We start from the raw sequence: 26,615 nt of genomic DNA on the forward strand, positions 1-26,615 counted from the left end.
AATATGAAAAGAAGGAATAACAGAAACCGAAGTCAAGAACGAAAATCTAACTAACAATGGAATGCACACGAGTGTAGAAAGAACTACCTAAAGTAATCTATAAGCTAACTACACCTAACTGGGCCCCCATAAGCCCAAAAGGTACACTTGTGCGCAAGTTAAATAAAAACCCGAACGGACCCCCATAAGCCCGACGAGTACACAGAACAACTATAACTAAAGGGAATTGCATATAAGAACCCAAGAACGTAGAACATCGAACCAGAACGTCAACCCCAATTAGTAGAATATGACAGTACGGAGGCCGAACCTCGAATCGAATGCTCACCAGAAGTACCCAAGTAACCAATCACAAGTATCAAGTATATGAGGCCGGAACTCTAACCGGATGCTCTGTATAGGTATCTGGGCAATAGAGGCCGAAACTCTAACCGGATGCTCTATATAAGTATCTGGGCAATAGAGGTCGGACATTAAATCCGATGCTCCATAAAGGTGCCAATGTAGTTGTTGAAAGAGTCTTAATCGATCCACGCTCTTAAATGTCCGTGGAACGCCGTTCATACTTAGCCAATCAATGTAAGTCCTTAGAACTGAATCGAAAATCAAATTCAAATCGCGAAGCAGAACTAGCGTCGCCGACTTAACTCGTGAAGCCGTAACATTGGGTAAATAAGGATAACTATCATCGGAGCAAACATATCGCCTAGCTAAGGCTCAAACTATCAGACTCAAGTCTGCTACACTAGTCTACAAGGATCTAAGTCAGTCGAGCAACGTCGGGGCAAAACTAAGGCCTATCAGATCCGAATCATGTATTTCTAAGGCAAGCCCTTGTCAAACCTAAACTAAGGCCCAACATACTTCAAATAAATAGTAATTACGCATGCAAGCACTTCACATAGCGAGGAGGGTCAATTAATAACACAAAGCATGCTCACAGTTACTCGATAATTCTCGAAATAGGCCGAAAACATGATTTCTAAACACCTATGCATGATTCAATAACTACCAACCGAAATCCCAACTAATCAACATGCATTCACACTCTCAAGCTCAATCTAAGAGAGGGAAACCGTAGCCTACCTGTAGGCCAATCACACGCGCTCCAAAATCACTTCTCTGGAGCTTTCCCTTTTCGAACGTCCTCGAAAAGCTTCCCCGTTATCAAAAATAGAGTCACAACGTTATTACGGTCGTTTAGACACCAAAATCACAACAAACGGAGACGAGTCAATTTTGGAGTCAAAATGAGAATCGTGGGACCCGCACCGAACTGTTCGAATTTAACTCCGTCAAGAGACCCAAAACAGAACCCCAAACTTGTGTTCCAAAATGGAACACAATTCGGGGCTCAAAATGCATCAAAACCCAACAAGCAAGAAAATCACACTTTAATCAACTAAAATAAAACCTACAGCAGTCTAAACTCGAAATTAATGAGAATCAAAAAGTGCCAAGACTCCTTGAACACTACGACGAAGCCACAATAATTTCCAACACGTGGGACTTCGAATCACCCAAAACCGAGCTAAAATGAGTGAGATATGACCAAAACAAGGATGTCAAAAACAACAGCTCGAAATAGGGTACAACAGTCACATTTATCGCGAAATTTACCTCAAACTATGTGCACCGACAACTTCCGAACATTCTACAGTTAATCCACCAAAAATACAAAGCTCCCGCACTTTGAATCGCCTAATTCGGATGAAAGATGAGAGAGTTATGAAGGTTTGAAGTTTCGAAAAATGTTGCTGTTATTTCTGCATTTATAGCAGATTTTTTGCAATTTTTCCCAAAACTTAAAAACTCCAACGGGGTGCTGAACTCATTCAGAACCTCGTGCATGCAAACGAGATATGCAATCATACCAATTTGATATTCTGGACTCAATGGCACATTTAAAATTTTCATAGGAGGTCATTTTGACAAAAAGTAGGTCCCACACCCAAATGTCATTTTAAGTCAAAAACCACAAAAGAGGTCCGAAAAATATTAAAAACCTCGAGACACAAAAGAAAGGTCAATCTAGACCAAACTTGACATTCCGGAGCTAATCGCCCTGATGGAATTCTCATCCGAGTGTGTTTACTCAGAATGTTGACCGAAGTCAAACTTAGGTTTTAAACTTCAACTTAAAACGCCTAATCGCACCGACTCACACTGAAAACCTCGAGAGTCATGCCGACCATGCAATTAGCCAAAATGACCATTTGGGAGCTGATGGAATAGTCAGAAATGGATTCCGATGTCATCTTCTTGAACTTTTGATCAAAAATGATAATTCAAGGTTCATAAGCTTCAAAACACTAAAACTCACACCATAACCAAACGAACGACCAGGTGACCGAACTGTCAATCCCAGCAAGTCAATGACTTGGGGTCTCTACAAGATCGCTCTAAACGACACACAGAAGGAAAGACACATAAATGACCAGGAGGGTCATTACACAAGTCCTCGACGCGGACCTGCTTCATTTTCCAGCCCCAAATCGCCTAAACTCGATTATAGAACTCAAATTCTTTATAGATCATGATACCCAACATATGTATTTAAGAACCAAACTCAATACAACCCTAAAACTCAACGTAAAGATCTCAAAAACTCTTCAATTTATCCTAATTCAAGAACAACATTCAAATTCAAGAATACATGTGAAGAACATCATCTTTCAAACTCTTTTAGGACGATTTTCACTGAACTAAACATGTTTGGCGCGTGGGTGAATGAACCCAACGCTATGAGAGACTCACATACCTTGTAAGATGAATTTCTTGGCGAATCTACAACTAAAATCGATCTCCTTCTGATTTGACCCTTAATTAATTCACTAAAACAAATTAAATTAGTGGGTTAAGGAAAAGGTGAAACTACCCTTTCAAAATCCAGATTCGACATTTCCTCATTCCCACAGCCCAACTTCCAAAGGCGATAACTCACTTATACGATCTCGGAATCACACAAACTCTGCAGCGTTGGAAAGATAATTAGAAGACCTTTCCTAAGGTATCTCGTAGCACACTTAAATCATCCTGATCTAAGAGTTCTGATCGTTTGAAGCTGACCCAAAACTCATACTTAGCTTAACTTGCAAAATTTCAGATTTTGCTATTTCCAATTCGATTCTTTTTGGAACTCAAGGTGATGCGTCTAGTGACCTTAACACTCAAGAAATTTTAAATTCCTTGCAAAAATATCACTCACTACAAATAAGGGTTCGAGTCTTAGTTCAAAAATTTTCTAGGTGTTATTATATATCCCCTTTGGGATCATTCATCCTCGAATGATGACTGGACTGGGTATAGAATGGGTTACTCTTACTAAGGTCTGAGTCTAATGGTCTCCTCTTACTATATTCAAGCTTAACCCAAATCCTTAAGTTCGAATTCTATACTTCTCAATAGGGAATCTCATCTCAAACTATTACTCTTTACCACCACATTCAATCTTCGTACTCTAACAACTCCATGGACTCCTACTAACCAGCTCCTTAAGAAATTCTCAACACTTGACCTGATTTCTCCTCTTATCATCTCACCCTTAGGTATAAAGCTAACACTTGAAATCTATGGCCCTATTCCACATTAACAACTCAATTATGCTATCTAGGTACACATGGAAAATCATAACTTAATTGGAAACTCATCTGGTAACATACCATCTCGGCACACCTCCTAATGCTCTTGTTACTCTTGTGGCTTAGCCACACTTCACTGCCCTTATCTAAACGTTAAGGTCTCTCACTTTTACCACTCATATCTATTGCAACTAATCACCTAAATTCCTCACCTACTCTATGTCAAGTCTTCTAGATTAAATCTCAAGATTAACATCATCACCTTAACGTTGCCATTCATTTGATCATGACACTTATCTCAAATTCAAGCTTAATATATATGACTAAACCCGAATATTAATATGATTGCTCGCTTACTATACTAACTTACAACTACTAGATACAAATTCAGAAACACTCATCCACTAGGACCTTATGACAAATAGCCAACGTTTACCTCTTAGTATTCATACTTACAATTTACTATCATATTTCCCTTCACAACTTAAGTACTATTCACTCATTCACTATACATCAATGCCTAATTAGTTCTATTACACTTTGAATATTATGGGCTCTCCCTCAAAATCATAAGCCTAGCTTAGATCTATAACCTCATGAATACTCTTTCTCTTCTATTCACCACTTACACTTAGTCATTTCCTAGACAATGACACTTCATCACCAACTCCTTTCTAGCTACAACACACTCTACCTCCTATGATGGAATCTTCAAAACTTATCACTTATTAGTCTACCCATAAGGGAAAACTCTCCATTACTAACTTACTAGGTACATGGCTATAGTAACATAGCTCGTCACAACACTATCTCCCTTTCTAGGATTACTAAACCTTTGCATACTTTCCCCTAACTCTAGGCACTTTCACTACTACTGCTCATGATCTCATAACTCATGCTACCTTTTCGGGTGAAAATACTACTCAAGCTCTAAAAATACCTCTTAAAAAGGATCTCAGCTGAAATAAAGCTTAAGGAAAATAGTACAACTCGCTTTTAGTTCAAGCGCACGACTCATATAATTATGGGTGCATTCTTTTGAAACTGAACACTTAACTTACTCTTGGATTTCTCTTAAGCTCCTCTAGAGTCTCATTACTTTCTCAAAACTTTTGCTAAGAAAAACTCATCGATAAATAATCGATTCTGCTTTTCAACCACCTCTAGTATGATGGGTAGTCGAATGATTCTGAGAAACGCACAACATAGAATAAGTCTCAATGACATAGCTCTATCACACGATTAAGAGTAAGAAAGAAGGGAAACTTTTCTTAAATGTTTGTAGTCTCTCATTTATAAAAGTGGGCCCCTCACAACCATAAACAAGATCCTGCTTGACACGGCTTCATAGACACCCTAGGACACTTGAACTCTGTGCTCTGACACCAAATTCGTCACTCCCCGAACCTACACCCTGGGCGGGGCTAGCACTCGAAGACCATTGTTGGCCCCAAGAAAACCCTTGCCTTGACTTACTTAACTCAGCGGAAGACTTAAACTCAACAAAGGTAAGTTCATATAATAAACTGGAATGAAATAAAAGAACATTCAACTGGCCATTAAGGCAAACTCAAGTCTCAATATGAAAGAATGACAATGAAAAGACAAAAGAACTAACATTTGACTGTCTATGAAGCCTCTAATAACAACTGACCTGGATGTTGGGACAACTCCCACAACATCCTAATGATCTAAACTACAAAATAATGAAATGGATCCTCCGAAATTCAAGGAGGCTCACCAACAGACTCTGAACTGCTCACTGGATCAACGATGCGCCGAAATGCCGATCCTAGTTACCTGCGTCTGTATCATAAGTTGATGCACGCCAATTGGCATCAATACAATAAATGTACGAGTATGCGAGTTGGAATGTTAAACATAACATAGGCTTGTAAAGGATCTAAAAGAAACACTTACCTTGGCTCTTCTCAACTCATTAATACCTAACTGAACTCATTTAATTATAAAACAGTTTAAAACAAGTGCAATATAAAGAAAAAGAAAATTGTTTAAAACATGTTGTTAACTCAAAATCATAAAACCATAATAGACATATCATAATCCCTCTCCAAGTCTACTTGTGCAATGCATGAATAAAGTCCCATACCCCCATCCATACTAAGCAGAACCCCTTGAGGAACCATGCAATTACTGTTGTGGGAGTTTCTCTAACCGACAACCATCACTTAAGAACTATAGTGATAATACAACATTATTAGCCCCACGCTGCCCGGGCCATCCTATACCCTGTTATGGTATAGGGCCTGAACTACTAAGTGAATCCACTAGTCTATGTGAAAATGGTTCATCTAAAAAGTATGACCCTTTTCTACCCATCAAGGCTACAGGGTTTAAGGGGGATGATAGTTGTATAAACTCTTTCCCATCGGTGCTCAATACTACTCCCAAAAATATTATATTATATTAGTTCTTTGTGTTTAAAAACAAACTTCTTCACTGATTTGAGATTAGTGCTCAAAAACTTAGGTCAAAGGCTATCTTGGAATTCAAGGTTTTCCTTTCTTGCTCCATTTAGAAAGCGATTACTCTTTTCTGAAAACTAGACTGAAGGCTCTTTGGAAATCTCAGTTTCAGTTCTTATTTAAATCTGCAAAACATTTTAAATATCTTTGGGAAATACTTAGTCCCCCATATGTTTCTTTGAAGAAAAGAACTTCAACTTTACTCTTTACTGAACTTAAAACTTAAGTCTTAAAACAACGTTAAAACATTTGTGAAAGACATTTTGAAAACTTTAAGAACTTATCTAAACTTGACTCTTGACTTTGATCTTAACTACTCTTGACTTGACTCTTAACTGATCTTGACTTGACTCGTAACTGATCCTTGAATTGGATTATGGATTCAAGGATTAAGATTTATGAATGGAAATATCTCATGATCTTTAAGAATGACTTTGAATAGCTAAACCTGAGAATAGTTACGAAATCACCATCTTGGAACAAGTCCAAAACGCAGAGACGTTTATGAATAAATGCTCGTGAAATTAAATTTTGAGACAGAGGAGTCGGCGTCCTAACTGCGACGCAGAGACAATTTTTCTTCATTGGGGGAGCAAGTCCGCGACGCGGACCTGCTTCGTTTTCCAGCCCCAAATTGCCTAAACTCGATTATAGAACTCAAATTATTTTTAGATCACGATACACAACATATGTATTCAAGAACATAAACCAATACAACCCTAAAACTCAACCTAAAGATCTCAGAAACTCCTCAATTCATTCTAATTCAAGAACAACATTCAAATTCAAGAATACATATGAAGAACATCATCTTTCAAACTCTTTTAGGGTGATTTTCACTGAACTAAACATGTTTGGCGCGTGGGTGAATGAACCCAACGCTATAAGAGACTCACATACCTTGTAACATGAATTCCTTGGCGAATCCACAACCAAAATCAATCGTTCTTGGTGAATTCTTGTTGTTCCTCTTCTCCTTTCTTCTTTTCTTTGTTCTCCAAGCCCTAGAGTATTTTTCCAATTGACTAAACTGATCTCCTTCTGATTTGACCCTTAATTAATTCACTAAAATGAATTAAATTAATAGGTTAAGGAAAAGAAGGAACTACCTTTTCAAAATCCGGATTGGACATTTCCTCATTCCTATAGCCCAACTTTCAAAGGGGATAACTCATTTATACTATCTCGAAATCGCAGAAAACTCAGCGGCGTTGGAAAGATAATTTGAAGACCTTTCCTAAGGTATCTGGTAGCACACCTAAATCATCCTAATCTAAGAGTTATGATCGTTTGAAGTCGACCCAAAACTCATACTTAGCTTAACCTGCAAAATTTCAGATTTTGCTATTCCCAATTCGATTCTTTTTGGAACTCAAGGTGCTACGTCTAGTGACCTTAACACTCAAGAAATTTTAAGTTCTTGCAAAAATCTCACTCAATACAAATAAGGGTTCGAGTCTTAGTTTAAAAATTTTCTGGGGTGTTATAAAATCTCCCCCTTGGGATCATTCGTCCTCGAATGACAACTGGACTGGGTATGGAATGGGTTACTCTTACTAAGGTCTGAGTCTAATGGTCTCCTCTTACTATATTCAAGCTTAACCCAAATCCTTAAGTTCGGATTCTATACATCTCAATAAGGAATCTCATCTCAAACTATTACTCTTTACCACCACATTCAATCTTAGTACTTTAACAATTCCATGGACTCCTACTAACCAACTCCTTAAGATATTCTCAACACTTGACCTGATTTCTCCTCTTATCATCTCACCCTTAGGTATAAAGCTAACACTTGAAATGTATGGACCTATTCCACATTAACAACTCAATTATGCTATCTAGGTACACATGGAAAATCATAACTTAATTGGCAACTTATCTAGTAACATACCATTTCGGCACACCTCCTAATGCTTTTGTTACTCTTGTGACTTAGCCACACTTCACTGCCCTTATCTAAACGTTAGGGTCTCTTACTTGTACCACTCATATCTATTGCAGCTAATCACCTAAATTCCTCACCTGTTCTATGTCAAGTCTTCTAGATCAAATCTCAAGACTAACATCGTTACCTTAATGTTGCCATTCCTTTGATCATGACACTCATCTCGAATTCAAGCTTAATATATATGACTAAACCCGAATATCAATATGATTGCTCGCTTACTATACTAACTTACACCTACTAGATACAAATTCAGAAACACTCGTCCACTAGGACCTTATGACAAATAGCCAACCCTTACCTCTTAGTATTCATACTTATAATTTACTATAATATTTCCCTTCACAACTTAAGTACTATTCACTCATTCACTATACATCAATGCCTAATTAGTTCTATTACACTTTGAATATTATGGGCTTTCCCTCAAAATCATAAGCCTAGCTTAGATTTATAACCTCATGAATACTCTTTCTCTTCTATCACCACTTACACTTAGTCATTTCCTACACAATGACACTTCATCACCAACTCCTTTCTAGCTACAACACACTCTACCTCCTATAATGGAATCTTCACAACTTATCATTTATTAGTCTACCCATAAGGGAAAACTCTCCATTACTAACTTACTAGGTACATGACTATAGTGACATACTCGTCACAACACTATCTCCCTTTCTAGGATTACTAAACCTTTGCATACTTTCCCCTAACTCTAGGCTCTTTCACTACTACTGCTCATGATCTCATAACTCATGCTACCTTTTTGGGTGAAAATACTACTCAAGCTCTAAACATACCTCTTAAAAAGGATCTCAGCTGAAACAAGGCTTAAGGAAAATAGTACAACTCGCTTTTAGTTCAAGCGCACGACTTATATAATTATGGGTGCATTCCTATGAAACTGAACAATTAACTTACTCTTGGATTTCTCTTAAGCCGCTCTGGAGTCTCATGACTTCATCAAAACTTTTGCAAAGAAAAACACATCAACAAAGAACCAACTTTGCTTTTCCACCACCTCCAGTATGATGGGTAGTCGAATGATTCTGAGAAATGCACGAGTTAGAATAAGTCTTTATGACATAGCTCTATCACACGATTAAGAGTATGAAAGAAGGGAAACTTCTCTTAAATATCTACAGTCTCTCATTTATAAAAGTGGGGCCCTCACAACCATAAACAAGATCCTTCTTGACATGGCTTCATAAACACCCTAGGACACTTGAACTTTGTGCTCTGATACCAAGTTTGTCACTCCCCGAGCCGACACCCTGGGCGGGACTGGCAATCGAATACCATTGCTGGCCCCAAGCGAACCCTTGCCCTGGCTCACTTAACTTAACATAAGACTTAAACTCAACAAAGGTAAGTTCACATAATAAACTGGAATGTCATAAAAGAACATTCAACTGGCCATTAAGGCAAACTCAAGTCTCAAATGGAATAATGACAATTAAAAGACTAAAGAACTAACATATGAATGTCTATGAAGCCTCTAATAACAACTGGGATGGATGTTGGGACAAATCCCACAACATCCTATTGAACTGAACTAGAAAACAATGAAATGGATCCACTGAAATGCAAAGAGGCTCACCAACAGACTCTGAACTGTTCACTGGATCAACGATGCGACGAAATGTCGATCCTAGTTACCTGCGTCTGCATCATAAGACGATGCAGGCCAACTTACATCAGTACATTGAATGTACGAGTATGCGAGTTGGATTGCTAAACATAACCTATGCTTGAAAAGGATCTGAAAGAAACACTTACCTTGGCTCTTCTCAACTCATGAATACTTAACTGAACTCATTTCATTATAAAACAATTTAAAACAAGTGCAATATAAAGAAAAAGAAAATTGTTTAAAACATGCTGTCAACTCAAAATCATTAAATCATAAAAAGCATATCATGATCTCTCTCAAAGTCTACTTGTGCAATGCATGAATGAAGTCCCATACCCCATCCATACTAAGCAGAACCCCTTGAGGAACTATGCAATTACTGTTGTGTGAGTTTCTCTAACCGACAACCATCACTTAAGAACTATAGTGATGATATAACGTTATTAACCCCACGCTGCCTGAGCCATCCTATTCCTTGTCGTGGTATAGGACCTGAACTACTGAGTGGATCCACTAGTCTATGCGAAAAGATTCATCTAAAAAGTATGACCCTTTTCTACCCATGATGACTACATGGTTTGAGGGGGATGATAGTTGTATAAACTTTTCCCCATCGGTGCTCAATACTATTCCCAAAAATATTATATTACATTAGCTCTCTATGTTTAAAAACATACGTCTTCACTGATTNAAAAGAAAATTGTTTAAAACATGCTGTCAACTCAAAATCATTAAATCATAAAAGGCATATCATGATCTCTCTCAAAGTCTACTTGTGCAATGCATAAATGAAGTCCCATACCCCCATCCATACTAAGCAGAACCCCTTGAGGAACTATGCAATTACTGTTGTGGGAGTTTCTCTAACCGACAACCATCACTTAAGAACTATAGTGATGATACAACGTTATTAACCCCACGCTGCCCGAGCCATCCTATACCTTGTCGTGGTATAGGACCTGAACTACTAAGTGGATCCACTAGTCTATGCGAAAATATTCATCTAAAAAGTATGACCCTTTTCTACCCGTGATGACTACATGGTTTAAGGTGGATGATAGTTGTATAAACTCTTCCCCATCGGTGCTCAATACTACTCCGAAAAATATTATATTATAGTAGCTCTTTGTGTTTAAAAACATACTTCTTCACTGATTTGAGATTAGTGGTCAAAAACTTAGGTCAAAGGCTATCTTGGAAATCAAGGTTTTCCTTTCTTGCTTCATTTAGAAAGCGATTACTCTTTCTTGAAAACTAGTTCGAAGGTTCTTTGGAAATCTCAGTTTACATTCTTATTTATATGTGAAAAATATTTTAAATCTCTTTGGGAAATACTTAGTCCCCCATATGTTTATTTGAAGAACAACATTCAAATTCAAGAATACATGTGAAGAACATCAACTTTCAAACTCTTTTAGGACGATTTTCGCTGAACTAAACATGTTTGGCGTGTGGGTGAATGAACCCAACGCTATGAGAGACTCACATACCTTGTAAGATGAATTCCTTGGCGAATCCACAACCAAAATCGATCGTTCTTGGCGAAATCTTGTTGTTCCTCTTCTCCTTTCTTTTTTTCTCTGTTCTCCAAGCCCTAGTATTTTCCAATTGACTAAACTGATCTCCCTCTGATTTGACCCTTAATTAATTCACTAAAATGAATTAAATTAATAGGTTAAGGAAAACACGAAACTACCCTTTCAAAATCCGGATTGGACATTTCCTCATTTCAACAGCCCAACTTCCAAAGGGGATAACTCACTCATACGATCTCCGAATCTCGCAAACTAGATGGCGTTGGAAATATAATTGGAAGACCTTTCCTAAGGTATCTGGTAGCACACCTAAATCAATCTGATCTAGGAGTTATGATCATTTGAAGTCGACCAAAAACTCATACTTAGCCGAACTTGCAAAATTTCAAATTTTGCTATTTCCAATTCGATTCTTTTTGGAACTCAAGGTGCTACGCCTAGTGACCTTATCATTCAAGAAATTTTAAATTCCTTGCAAAAATCTCACTCACTACAAATAAGGGTTCGAGTTTTAGTTCAAAAAATTTCTGGGGTGTTACACTCGCGGTCACTATCCTAAACGTTCAGGTTTGACATTCAAAATATAACATCTTCTTATGCAATTATATCAAAAAATTTATGATTTAATCAATGGTTTTTAATTCATGGAGAATTGAACGGAAAATTGTTTTGTTTTTTTTTTCTTGAAAAGTTGTATATTCAAGTTGTAGTCATTTGCTGAGCTAAAATAGTGAATCCAAATAGGATGTCAATACACATAATATTCTGTTAATAACAATTAGGATGCCAAAACACATGATAATTAAATTAAATAATATATGATAAAGTGAAATTTAATTAAATCATATTTTTTATCTTAATAATAATTAGGTTAAGAAAATAATTATTAAAAAAATAAAATAAGAGAGGTATGCATAATATTATAAACAATGATGGAAGTAAGTATTACAAAACTACACTTGAAGGGTGATTTGTACAATAATCTCTTTTATTTTTTGGTTATAATGATTTTTTAGAAAAATAGTTTAACTTGAGTGACATTATTTGCGTTGGAGCAGTGCTGAAATATTGTGTTGAATAACAGGTTTATTAAGTGAGCTATTGAGACACAATAGTAGCTCATATGGTTGGTAGAATTGATGCTTTCGTAAAGTCAGTACTCACAAGAGATATCTTTGACTCTCCTTTGCAAGATTGCGGTAAGTTGCTTATTTGTAGCATTGTTATAGATTATAGTTGTTTAATACATGTGATGTACACAATTTGTGTTGTTCATCTTGTATTTGTAAGATACTTAGAACGAAAACATTGAAGAACTTGATAAGAAACAACAAAGTTAAAAGAATATTTTCAAAACTAGAAAATTAAAACCAGTAGAGAAAATAGAATCAGAAACAGATTAGAAACAATATACAAAATATTTTTGTCAAAGAAGAAGATCGAGCCCACTGAATGCACAGTGTCTCCTTAAGGAAATTATTCCCCTTAAGGAAATTATTCCCCTCAAGTAACTGAGGTTAATGGAATATATCCTCCTAGGATATAACGATCTTACTCATTGGTGTATCAGTACCTAAAACCACGGTGTCAGCGAACCACTCAACGGCAGTAAAGTACACTTAAAATACTAGATTTAGTAGTAGTAGAAGAAGTCCAGAAAATTAATTCTTTCCTTGTTGAAAAGTAAGAGGAAACTCTCTATAAATAGAGAACAAAGGGTAGCGTGAAATGGTGCTTATTGTGCCTTACCGAAAAGGTCACTACCCTTTGGAAAAGTCACAATATTTCGAAAAGGTCACAACCTTTCATAAAAGTCACAACTTTTCATAAAAGTCGCAAATCTTCATTTTCCATTCACACCTTTTAAAACCCAACAATCCCCCGTATGAATGGGGAATGACTCCAAGACAAAGAAACGGACAAGTATGTACTTTACAAGCAATAATTAATTGCATCTGGATAAGTAGGTTTCCCTTTGAACTTTCCATAGTGAACATATGTCGGATATACTCAGTCAATCGGTAGATTTGATATATTTGAACCGTCAGGCTTTGGTGTATACCTAGACAACCATATGTCACACAATTAACCCTTTACCATTTATGGTTCTTACGGTTGTGTTCGTTCCAGCCATGAACACCTCATGATTTCATGTGTACATAAAGAGACGGGGTTTTGACAATCATCCTTTTTTATGCGGCTTACACTTCACACTCACATAGGTGATTTCTAATCGTGTTATCGCATAGATACACTATTTGGTCAAATTTGCCAAACTTAGCAAATCATTAGAAATTTTAAGCTTTATTAACTCATTAACAAGCCTCAATTTTATATCCTTGTTCCTAAGCATTGTCTTCATCATGAAAATGGACTGAGTTGGTTGACAATGCCGAATCGTCAGTCACAACTTTGTTTTTCTCCTTGAACCTAGCCTTGGGATCTCCAGTCTGCTAGGTAGAGTTACCGCCATGATGACTTGTCCTAAGCAGTAAAATCATTCCTTTAGATGATCTTTCAATTTTCTCTCTAGTTAGGACTTTTTGTAAGTGTATTCGACACATTATCCTTTGACTTTGCATAGTCAATTGTGATAATTCTACTAAAGAGTAGTTTTCTAACGGTATTATGTCTATATCTTATATGACGAAACTTTCCGTTATACATCATGATCCATGCCTTACCTATTGCATCTGGACTATCAAAGTGTATGCATACTGATCATGCCAAAGGTTTGGGCCAAAAAGGAATATCTATCAAGAAATTCTGGAGTCTTTCAACTTATTCACCGGCCTTATCTAGAGCACCTAGCTCAAAGATCATTGTAGAGCTAGCAATACATGTCTTTTTGGAATATTTCAAAGAAACTGCTCCTCCACCAAGAGTAAATACATATCCACTCGTGGATTTTACTTCATTTGATCTTGGTGATCCAATTTGCATCACTAATCCTTTCAATACTGCTGGATATTGTTATAATACAAGACATAATTTTGAGTATGTTTTAAATATCCCAAAACTTTTTTATTGTCATCCAATGAGTTCGATAGGGATTACTCGTGAACCGACTCAGTTTATTAATATCACATACTTTATTTGATCGTGTACACTTTCTGATATACATCATACTTCCCAAAACTTTAGCATGATCCAATTCTGAGTAACTTTTGGCTTCGTTCTTTTGTAATGCAAAACTCACATTTATTGGAGTCTTGGCAATATTAAAATCCAAATATTTGAACTAGTCAAGTATTTTTATAATGTAATGAGACCGTGACAATGCTAAACATTATGGAGTTCTAAGGATTCTTATACCTAAGAGCATCAGCAACACCAAGATCTTTCATATCAAAGTTGCTTTCTAGCAAATGTTTATTAGCATTTATGTCATTACTGTCTCTACTGATGATCAACATGTCACAAATATATAAATAAACAGTGACATTACGATTTTAATTTAAACACATTTATTACTTCCATCATTCTTAAATCCATTTGCCAACATGGTTTGGTCAACTTTTTTATGTCATTGTTTGGGTGCTTGTTTTAGTCCATAAAGTGACTTAACAGGTTCGCACACTTTCTTTTCTTTACCAGGAACTACAAAACCCTCGGTCTGTTTCATGTAAATTTTTTCCTCCAATTCTCCATTTGTTTTCACATTCATTTGATGAATTTGTAGGTCATATACCGCATCTAATAATATTAACATCAGAATGAATGTAATTCTAGTTACTGACGAGTATATGTCGACAAGATCAAGACCTTGTTTTGTCTAAAGCCTTTGACAAAAAATCTTACTTTATATTTGTCAACAGTTCCATCGACTTTCATTTTCCTTTTGAAGATTCACTTTGAACCCAAAGGTTTATTTCCTGGAGGAAGATCAACCAACTTCCAATAAGATTGTTCAAGATTGAACCAATCTCACTATTGACACCATCTTTCCAAAAGCACCTAAGACATAGGAAATGTTATAAAATCAAATCCAAAGGAAATAGATATTCTTTGACATTTATTACACCTCTGAATCTCTTTATTAAGAGTTTGTCCTTTTGTTCTTTCCAAGGACTTTTAGACCCTTCACTATACTACTCAAATCTAATTTTAGAATCCACAGTCTTAAGTCCTATTTTAATCCTTTTAGGAACAGGAACATGGACTTTGGCTAGACACCCCCACACTTTGAAATATTTCAAAGTTGGATTTCCTTCCTCTCCATTTTTCATATGGAATAGATTGTGTCCCGAACAAACAAATTTTTTTTATTGTTTTCTTTCTGAAAAGACAAAACTTTTTGTTTTTCCCTTTTTCTGTAAGGATAGCTTCTCCACACAACTTTTGTGGTAAACCTGAACTTATAAGTAGTGTAGCCATCATTTCCTTCAAAGTTCGTTTTTTTTTCATTTTACGATTCCAATAGATTGAGGTGAATGGGGCAGTAGTTTGTGGATAATTCCACTTTCCAAACATATTTCTGCACAAGGAGATTTATACTCTCCATCCCTATCACTTCTTATCTTTTTCCCAACTGATTTTCAACTTCAATATTCTATTACTTCATGTTTACCATTCAGCAAATAGACATAGTTGTTTCTAATGCATTTATCAATGAAAGTTATGAGATACTTATTCCCACCACGAGATGGTGTTGACTTCATATCACAAATGTCAATGTAATTCAACTCTAAGGGATTAGAATTTTTTCAAGAGATTTATAAGAATGCTCAGCATACTTAGATTCCACACAAACATGACATTTTTATTTATTGCACTCAAAGTTAGACAAATCTTCTAAGCTGATCAGTTTTCCTTGCAAGGTTTTATAATTGACATGTCCCCAACGTCGTTCATGTCACAAGCAGTCTGACTCAAGCAAGTAAAAACAAATAAAAATATTGAGTTTGAAAAGCTCTCCGTGAAGTAGCTTTTCCTCACAAATATATTGTTCCTACTTCTTACAATTTTGTGTGATACAAATATTGTTTAGAGTCAGCACCTTGTCAAATGTCTTTTTCAGAAAAAACTTTTCATAACTTTTAATTTAATTGTTATAGAACTACCCATGAAAACAGATTCATCGAGTCCAATAAAGGCAATATAGTCCAAAATGCTTCTTTAACAAAACATGACACATGACTATTCACCAATATTCACATCTATACAAATACTTTTATTTTAATAGACATATCTTTTCAAGAAAATCACAACATTGTAAGTGACCCTTTTTCATAAAAGAACACAATTCTTTTGAATAAGTATATATATAATTTGGTAGTTTCATACTAGTCACACCATGTATTGGTAAAAGAAAAACTCAACAACCACAATATCAAATATACTCCAAGAATTTTGTGGGTCTAACATAATACAAAAGTATCATTGAATTTCATATCTTTTGCTTCAAATTTAAATTAGATACTAAGTCTAATTTTATCTTTGTCATAAGCAAAGAACCCCTCACATTTTACATATGATCTCAAACATATTTTTCAAATAGTTGAAAATAATTTTCCTTCATATTTTCCCAGACCATCAATGGCAGCATGAAACCTCTTTCGAAAATATTATTTTACGAAAGAATTATAGTGCTTCAATTCTTTTTGACAATCTTTACATAGTGTTAATGTTCCTTTCATAGAGGCACCTATTGCAAACACAATATCACACACTTTAAGTCACTTGTCTTTTTGCTATCACAATTAGACATACCAGTTAGTATTTAGAATAAAGACAAAAACTTTTGTATAATTGTTTCTATTTAACAGTGAAGTTTATAGAAAACAGAAAGTAAAAACTGACTTATTAGATGAAGTTTTAATATTCATCAAACCAATTGCATAGTATTATTTAACCAGAGTAGAAAACTATAAAAAAATTTACTCTACAAAAATCAGACACAATCAAATTCACAAGGAGTACAAAACTACAAAAGATTTTTTTCTCCAAACAGAATAAAACATATTCTTTGATTATCACATAGAAATGCTTTTCTTTTCAAATAGCCTTCCAACTATAATATTTTGACATACTATTTTATCAAACAAAAATGTGCATCTCTCATTCTGCAAACTACATAATTTTAAAGGCAACACTATTTGCCAAAAGAAATTCATTCAAGAACATATGGTTTGCAGATCTTTTTCCAAAGACACACATGATAAATGTCAAAAGAGTTAACATTAGAAACTATTTTCCTCCTTAGATAAATAATAAGAAGGTTACCTGCTGTAATCTTTAATCGGAATACCACTAATTTTTATGGTACATTTTCAATTGGATCTTGCTAAACATGGCACCGAATTTTGAAAATGTAGTGCATTAATCTTTTACTTCTATGATTTGTTTCCCTCAATCAGTAGAATACAAGAAATACCAACAGTACAATAATTTCCTTAAGATTGTTGTTCATCTTGTATTCCTTAGATACTAAGAACAACAACTTTGAAGAACTTGATAAGAAACAACAAATTTTAAAGAATATTTTCAAAACTAGAAAATTAAAACCAGTAGAGAAAATAGAATCAGAAACAGATTAGAAATAATATACAAAATATTTTTCTCAAAGAAGAAGATCGAAACCACTTAATGCACAGTGTCCCCGTAAGGAAATTATTCCCCTCAAGTACCCAAGGTTAATGGAATATATCTCCCAGGATAGAACGATCTTACTCACCGGTGTATCGGTACCTAAAACCACAGTGTCAGTGAACCACTCAACGGCAGTAAAGTACACTTAGAATACTAGATTTAGTAGTAGTAGAAGAAGTCCAGAAAATTAATTCTTTCCTTGTTTAAAAATAAGAGGATACTATCTATTTATAGATAACAAAGGGTAGTGTGAAATGGTGCTTATTGTGCCTTACCGAAAAGGTCACAACCCTTTGGAAAAGTCAGAATCTTTCGAAAAGGTCACAATGTTTCATAAAAGTCACAACTCTTCATAAAAGGTACAACTCTTCATTTTCCATTCACACCTTTTAAACCCAACTGTTTGTGACTCTATGTAGAATTCTTATATATTGCGATTGGATTGTTAACCAAATATTGATGTAATATTTACATTGTGAATGATAATTTGACTCAAACTTGCATGGTGTATAATGGTAAAAGAGAAATGCAAATTGGTCTCCCTCCTTATATGGACTAGGAGTCATATCTTTACAAAAATGACTAAAATTTCTCAATATGCTCTCTAAGAACAAAAAAGATGGAAATTATTATTGGCTGATAGAGGATTTCCTAATAGATATTTCATATCAAGATCTGATCCTATAGGATGAGAAGATATTTTTCCTATCAAGATTTGATCCTCTTATGTATATAAAGTCATGTATATGATTTATACATATAGGGAAACATAATTGCCTTACCAAAAATTCATGAAATCTGAGATTATATAGAATTATTATTTTACATAAGGAGAAAGAATTTGATAAGACACCTATCTTCCACATTTATTCAAGGAGAAAGAAGTGAAGAAAGAGAAGAGAAGATAATGATTTGCACCTTCTCAAATTCCTTGAGGTTTTATACATGGAGCATTGAGCGGTTTTCTCACCGTTATCAGTAGTTATTTGGTCATTCCTTATGGTTACTAGAAGTTATCTATCCTTAGAGTTAATATTTCAGATGGCCACTCAACTATGCACTCTTGAAAGTCACTCAAAATTGAGTTTTAACTCAAAACTCATTCAACTATATTTTTTTTCTCAGAGAGTCACTCAACTTTGTATTTAACTCAAAAGTCACTTAATTATGAATGTTTTACTTACAAAGTCACTCAACTATGAGTGTTTTATTTACAAAGTCACTCTCTTTATAAAATAATCTTAATATGAAAAGTAAATTGATAGTTATTCTTTATCGTTATTTGACTCTCAAAAATACTTTTTAAAAATGATTAGTCAAACACAATCTACTTATCAAAAACATATTTCAAATAAATTAACCAAACACAATTTGTTTTTTTTTTCAGAAGCACTTTTCTAAAAAGTTATTTTAGAAAGGGATAAAGAAAAAATATACCATTGAACTATCGTAAATGACATGTGTATACCCTTTGTTATACTTTTAGGATGTTAGTGCCCTTACCGCCCAAATTTTGGTGCATATACATTTTTAATATTAACGATGGTACACGTGTCTCAATCTTAATCGTCGATCCATTAATTGTTAAACTTCTATCCAAAATTGAAAAAGAACCCACCCTAATTATTAAAATATCCACCAAAATTAATATAACCCAAAACCCTCAATCAATTCACTTAATTTCAAATTAAGAGACTTAAAACACTTAGAGCCCGATTGGATTGGCTTAAAAAAAATATTTTTTAAGTCAAAAATAAAAAGTCAAACTAAAATGACTTTTAAGTCAAAAAAATAAAAGTAGGGGGAGACCTACTTTTGGTTTTTGATATATTTTAGGTCATTTTAAACTTATTGTAAGTCATTTTTACCTTGCCAAACACTTCCTAAGTTATTTTAAGTCTATTTTTGACTTATTTTAAGTTATTTTTTATAATTGTCAAAGACTTTCATAAGTCAAAAACTGACTTAAAAGTAGGTTTGACCAACTTTTAAGTCAATTCAAAATCCCTCTTAATTAGCAACATCTTTTCCCCAATCTTCATCCCCATATACTCATTCTCAACAAGATATCCTCTTGTCCTTCCTTGATTCCAATTTTTCTTATAGGAGGTCTTTTTGGGGTTTCAATGGCTTCATGATTGGATTCCAAGAACTGAGTCAGCGGTGAATCTTCTTCTTCTACTTCTTGATGTTGCTCTTCCTATTATAGATCTGGTGGGATTTCATCTCTTACTAATGGAGTTTCAACTGGAAACTTCCCTAAGGCCATGGTGGCGAAAACAACGAAGACACTGATGGATAGTTATATGGAAGCAAGCGCAAAATCGTGATGAATAATGGTGAGATCTATGAGATGCCTCAGATTCAAATAGATCTGGTGGGGTTTCATCTCTTTTTGCTTCAACTCCATCTTCATTGTTGTCATTTCCATCATCTCATCGTCAAGCTTGATTTTTTATTTCCAAAAGGTAATTTTTTTCTCTTTTCTCAAAGTTAGGGTTTCATCCATTTTTTTAGTTGCTTAAGGATATGTAGAGGTTGATAAAAATCAATCTAGAATTCTAAATGCTTTTAATTTTATTTGAACATTAATTTTATTAGTGCAGCCTCCAATAGATAGCATGGTGAAGGTGACATTAGATGTTTGACTTATATTTCATATCTGCCCATTAATAACATGGGCAAATTTATTAATAGCTTACTCTATTGCTTCAACAATTACTAAATCTGCTAGTTTTAGAGCTCTAACATGTCCTTGTTCATCAACACTAGTCCAGCAAATAAACTTCTTAGTTGTTGTCCATAATAGACTTGCGTAAGACAAATAAAGTCCTTCAATCGCCTATATGTTTCAGAAGGAAATGATAGAAGAGGAACTACATGATATACCTAGAGAAGGAGACATTTTCTATTGTTGAGTCTTCTCCGGTTTGTCCTTCAATTGATATTTTCTTTGAGAATTCAATTAGGTATATGCAAATTACAGTTTTGAGTTAATGATTAATATGTATACATATTTAAGAGGATTTTTACTGTTAAGTCAGAATTATGTAAGTCTTTTGAATTTAAAAAGGTTTTAGAAGAACAAAAATTGAAAAAGTTCTTTCGATCTTCTATTTGCGGAGCCACTTATAACTTAAATATGTGAGTATTACATTTCAGATAAGCATAGTTTATCAACTTCTTTGACATCAAATTTGTAGCAATCAAAAATAGGAAGTTTAGATATGTTATAGTGACATTGTGATTTATTTTGACATGAAAGAGTTTGTTATTAGCATTGACTTAAATTGTCATAAGGTATGTATGATAATGAAAAATTTTCAACTAAGACAAAAAGTAGATGACAAAAAATTCTTGATGAGGTGGAAAAGAGTTGCAAGAGAAATGAGTTGATTGAGCATCTCAAAACCAAAGATATTAGTAAAGGTGTAAAAAAAATATTGCGCTTACTTTATTTTATTCAAAGAATTCTTTGTGAAAAAAATTTGAACACAAATATTTTTTAAGAAATGAACTTTGCTCTCGGCTGATAGATAAACATTGTCTATTTATGCATGGGCTGTATTAGCTATTATGTTACAATTAACCAGCTATTGCAAGTGGTGACGCCCTATATGAAGACCACCAATCTTTCTGGATTTTCATGAGCCTTTATGGTAGATTTTATTTTATTTTAGTACATATTTATTTTTTCATTATTTTTGGGTGCATCCAATATTTTGATCTCTTTTTTATATTATTTTATGTGGTGTTAGTATTTGAGGTTGTTCCTTTCCTCTGAAAAAAATATAAGGTGTTTTTCAAACAAGTGTCTTCACCAAGAATTTTTCGATGTGTTTTGGTGATTGATAACGAATTTGTTGAGATTAATGAGTTGTTTATCCCTCTGAGGACTCAGTAAGCATCATTCTTTAACTTAATATACAAACGCTAAATTCTACTTGTTGCTTTACATATGCGATCACATAGTTATTGTTATTTAGAAACAAAAAGCTAAACATGTTGGGTAGGTCAAAATCACTTGTTATTATTACTAACAAATAGTTAAATGGAGAAAATATAGTAATTGTACTATATATTATTATTATTATTATTATTATTATTATTATTATTATTATTATTATTATTCTAAAAAATATCATTTCAATAAAATATTTGCTTCAAATTATGTAAACCCCAAGTATATATCCATACATTTCTCTGCACATGATTTATTTTTATTTTACAAAAGTAAATAAGGAAATTCAAGTGTTCAAATTAATAGTCTTTTTGATGTTTGTAATAGCAATTCGAGCCGCTTCTCTATCTTTTTTCCGTTGCGATTTGACATTCTCTTCCTACAACTGCTTCTCTTGCAACTTAAACTAATTCTTCTTCTCTTTTTCATCAAATGTTTCACCAAGAATTTGTTTTTTGGATTTGAAGATCATATAATAAGCATATCATTTCTTTTACTTCATGACTCGTCTTTAAACTGATGCGTACCAAGAATTTGTGTTTTAGATGTCTTTGTACGTTTAAGTTTGAAGAGGAGTGATGAAGTAAAAGAAGTGATATGCTTATATGATCTTCAAATTAAAAAAAATACAAATTCTTGGTGAAGTGTTTGCTAAAAAAGAGGAAAAAGAAATAGTTAAAGTTGCAGGAGAAGCAGTTACAAGAAAGAGATTTGTACTTTACATCAAAAGTTGCAGGATCGCTATTGCAAACATAAAAAAGACTGTTAATTTCGACAATGATCTTCAAGTTGAAAGAGATTTGTTGGTAATTATGAATACTACAAGTCTATGATAACGTGCAGAGAATAGATGGATATAAAGGAGTTGTGGCCTGGAGTTTACATAATTTGAAGGAAATAGATTATTGATATTTTTGGAATAATAATAATATATAGTACAATAACTATATTTTCCCATTTAACTGTTTGTTAGTAATAATGACAAGTGATTTTGACCTAGCCAACAGTTTTAGCTTTTTATTTTTACATATCAATAACAAATGTGGTCGCACATATGCATAAGATATTTATTAAAGGAGTAGATGCACACACTTTTTCTTGCATAATCATCAATAACCTTAATTAACTATAGCCAAAGGTTATAAAATTAGTCTATGAAACCATAATTTACCCAACTTATTTAAATGACATGACTATATTTGATTGGTCAGAACATGTCACATAACATATGCGATACATTATTTTGGCCTTTTATTTGACTAGGCATGTCATGTTATTTTGATATGTAGCATGATCCTATTGATTTATTCGTTTAACTTTGCATGCCCTATCATTTGACGGGACACATGCCATTAAACTGGGCCTTTAGGATGAAATGATACATTAACTTAGCAAAATAGGCTCATCTTTTGTAGCCAAAATCAATAAATTAGACCAATGAAATTAGACTTTGATTAGATTTATATTACTTGGAATTAAATAATTAATTTATAATATTTATTTAAATTAATAGATCTTAAATTTAATATAATCCAAATCATTTTATAAATTTACATTCAATAAGTTTTAAATAATTACAATAGTACTGTAAACATCATGAGAATATGTAGAATTACTTTGTATTCTTTATCAAACATTTAAAATAGAAAATAATGGCATGCATGCATGATAAATACAATGAAACTAATAAGGAGGTACTACATATTAGCTAGATTCCAGTAAACATAAACGTAAGTACTCCACTAATTAATACCATCACAAAAAATGAAATACAATAACAAATATATATATAAAACTATAGTTGTGAAATTTCGAGTGGGGTCTGGAGAGGATAGTGTGTATGTATACCCATTTTGAAAGATAGAGAAGTTATTTTCGATAGAACCTCGTGTCAAGAAAAAATATAGGAAAATAGTTCGAAAAGAGAAATATGGAAATGAAGAAGCTATGATAAATAGAAAATGAAATTACTAAAAGCAATTCATATGATCCTCTAACATCTTTATATACGGCTTCTATGAAAAATAATTTTCTATCCATTGGAGAAAAAAGAAATTACAATTTGAAAATTAGTTTCCATATTAATAAAGTTTCCAATAATTTAACGTGAAAATATAAAATTTGGTTAAATTACGCGTTTGAAAAGTTTCCATATTAATAACTACTCGTAAGTAATTTAGGAAACTTAATTTGGTAATCCTTTTTAAAATGGATAACTATATGCATATATATATTATATACTTTTCCTTACCATCTTTATTCATCCATATTACAATAAGTTAGGGTTAGCTTGTTCATCGTTAAATAATAGGTATTGTGTATCCAATACAAAAATAATAAGGTTTTTTCGATCGCCTGGGTAGGCATGGCATCTTTTAAAATAATGATTTAAGAGATACTTCTATTAATGAGATTGATTATACGAACTACAGGAAATTGTTAATAATTTCATGCACAAAGTGAAATACTTCTGTTATTGATTTGCCAAAAAATTGCGTTTTAATAAAATTTAATGAATAATTAAAATGAGCATTTTTTTTATTAAAAATTGTTTAAAACATAAATTGAATTCCAATAAAATTTAATTAAAAGATTATTTAAATTGGTTTGGTGACTTTTTAAATGAAATATCAATAGTTAAGTGACTTTGAGGTTATAAAAGAAAGTTGACTAATTTTGGCTTGTGTAATCTATGTAGAAAGAAGCTTGAAATATTTGTTTGTTTGAAGTCAAATTTGATGCGAAGTTTAATTTAGTTGATTTTTGTAGGGTAATTGGTATTTAACTTCCTATTTTGGAAGTAATTTGCAACATCATCTATCTATGGTTCAATTCTCATTCTACTATATGAAAATTCACATATTCCCGCAAATTCTAGTCATGACTATTTCCCGTGGGAGTTCTTGAAAATAGATTTTCTTTGGAGTGGTTCGTTAAAAGGGTGCAAGATCGAATTATTATTTGCACGTTGATGTGATTCTAGTGAAGAATGCATGCAAATAGTTAATACCTTATAAAAAAAGTCATATAAATAAATCTCAAGACTAGTTAGAAAATTCTTCTCTACTAAAAAGATTGTGATGAGGTTAGTCACGAGCATCTCGTTGAGGGATTTATGGCGTTGGAGCAGTGCTGAAATATTGTGTTGAATAACTGGTTCATTAAGTGGGCTATTGGGATAAATACATAACAGTTTAGAAGTCCTATACTGGGAATTGGACTGTTAACGAAATATAGATGTAATATTTACATTGTGAATGATAATTTGACTCGAACTTGCATGGTGTATAACGGTTAAAGAGAAATGCAAAACATGACTAAAATTTCTCAATAAGCTCTCTATGAACGGATTTTTTTCAATATGCTCTCTAACCAAAGTCCTTTTGGACTGATCTTGTTGCTTGTTCAGTTCAAACAAGCTCATAAGTTTGAAGATTCACAATCAGCTCATCCATAGTTAGAGTCTTCAGGTCCCTATCCTCAGTGATCACATTAACTTTGCTTTCCGAGGATTTGGGAAGATACGAAGAATCTTCCGAATAACTTGTTTACTTGGATGAATAGGTTCACCCAAGCATCGAAGCTCATTGGTGATAGAAGTAAACCTTGTGTACATTTCATAAGCAGTTTCTCCCCCTTTCATGCTAAAATTCTCATATTGAGTTGTAAGCATGTCAACTTTTGATTCCTTCATTTGAATGGTTCCTTTATGAGAACGATGTCCCAAAGATCACCGTCTTCAGCCATTATGTAGTCATGCATTCTCATTTTTCACCATCCATAATATTTTCACCTTAGTTGAGCGTTACTTGGACTGTAACTCAGCCCCAACCTCGTTGCTGCCTTTTTGGTCATGATATTGGCCTCTGCACCTGTGTTGACCATAGCACAAGCGGGTCTTCCATTGATCGTGATGTCGACATACTGCGCGCCATATTCTTTCAGCTTCCCTGGTTGCTTGGAGATAGTTCTGCATAGTCCTATCAAGCCCAACTGTGTCGTCCCTGCATCTTAACCTTGTTCATGTGCATCCTTCTCTTTCCGCTCCCACGGATAGCACCAAGGCTCTTTATTTCAGGGCACCTTGCATAGCCATACAGCCCACCGCATATGTAGCAACCATTTCTCTTTGTAGGCTCCGCCTTTTTCTCGACATCGCTTTGACGTCCAAACTTCTTACCGTCGGAATTATAGGTATCATGCCTCTTGGGATGTGGCCGCTGCTCTTCGACTTTGCCACGATCTCCCCCACCATGGTCATGACTACCTCTCATCTCTTCTCCTCCAGCTCTATCGGGCTTCTCATGCCTGAAGTCTGTCAAAGCTTCGGCTTGCGTGATGGCTTCATCTATAGTCCTGACCTGCCGATGTTCTAACTCCGTCCCGGCCCAATTTTGCAGCCCATCCATGAAGTGGAACAACATATCATCATATGTGAGGTTAGGAATTTGAAGTGTGAGGGTGGTGAACTCCTGCACATATGCGCGTATGCTGCTTGTTTGCTTTAGCTCCCTAAACGTGCGCTTCGCCTCATAGATTACGTTATTAGGGAAGAAGGCTTTCTTGAACTCTTCCCGGAATTGCTCCCAGGTGTTGATGGTGCATGTTCCCTTCCCTATCTCGACCTCCTTGCGCCTCCACCACAGCATGGCCATCTACGAAAGATACAACACAGCGGTGTTGATCTTACTCTCGTCGCTCTTCAGCCTGTTGCACTTGAAGTAATTCTCCAAATGCCATAAGAAGTTCTCCACCTCTTGCGTGTCACGGACGCCTTTGAACATAGGTGGTTTTGGAGCCTCGACCTTGGCCTTCCTATCTCGGTCAAGCGACGATGATCCTCCAACTCCCATGCCCTCCTTGAGTGCTTTCATCTC

The 26,615-nt window shown here is 34.4% G+C and overlaps 1 pseudogene; it reads left to right on the forward strand.

Moving 5' to 3' along the window:
- LOC125870139 (WD40 repeat-containing protein HOS15-like) overlaps positions 1 to 20,107 on the forward strand; it is a 44,821-nt pseudogene extending 24,714 nt beyond the window's left edge.
- The last annotated feature ends 6,508 nt before the right edge of the window (positions 20,108 to 26,615 follow it).

This window comes from Solanum stenotomum, chromosome 7 (assembly GCF_019186545.1).
Source record: "Solanum stenotomum isolate F172 chromosome 7, ASM1918654v1, whole genome shotgun sequence".
In the NCBI taxonomy this organism is placed as follows: domain Eukaryota; kingdom Viridiplantae; phylum Streptophyta; class Magnoliopsida; order Solanales; family Solanaceae; genus Solanum; species Solanum stenotomum.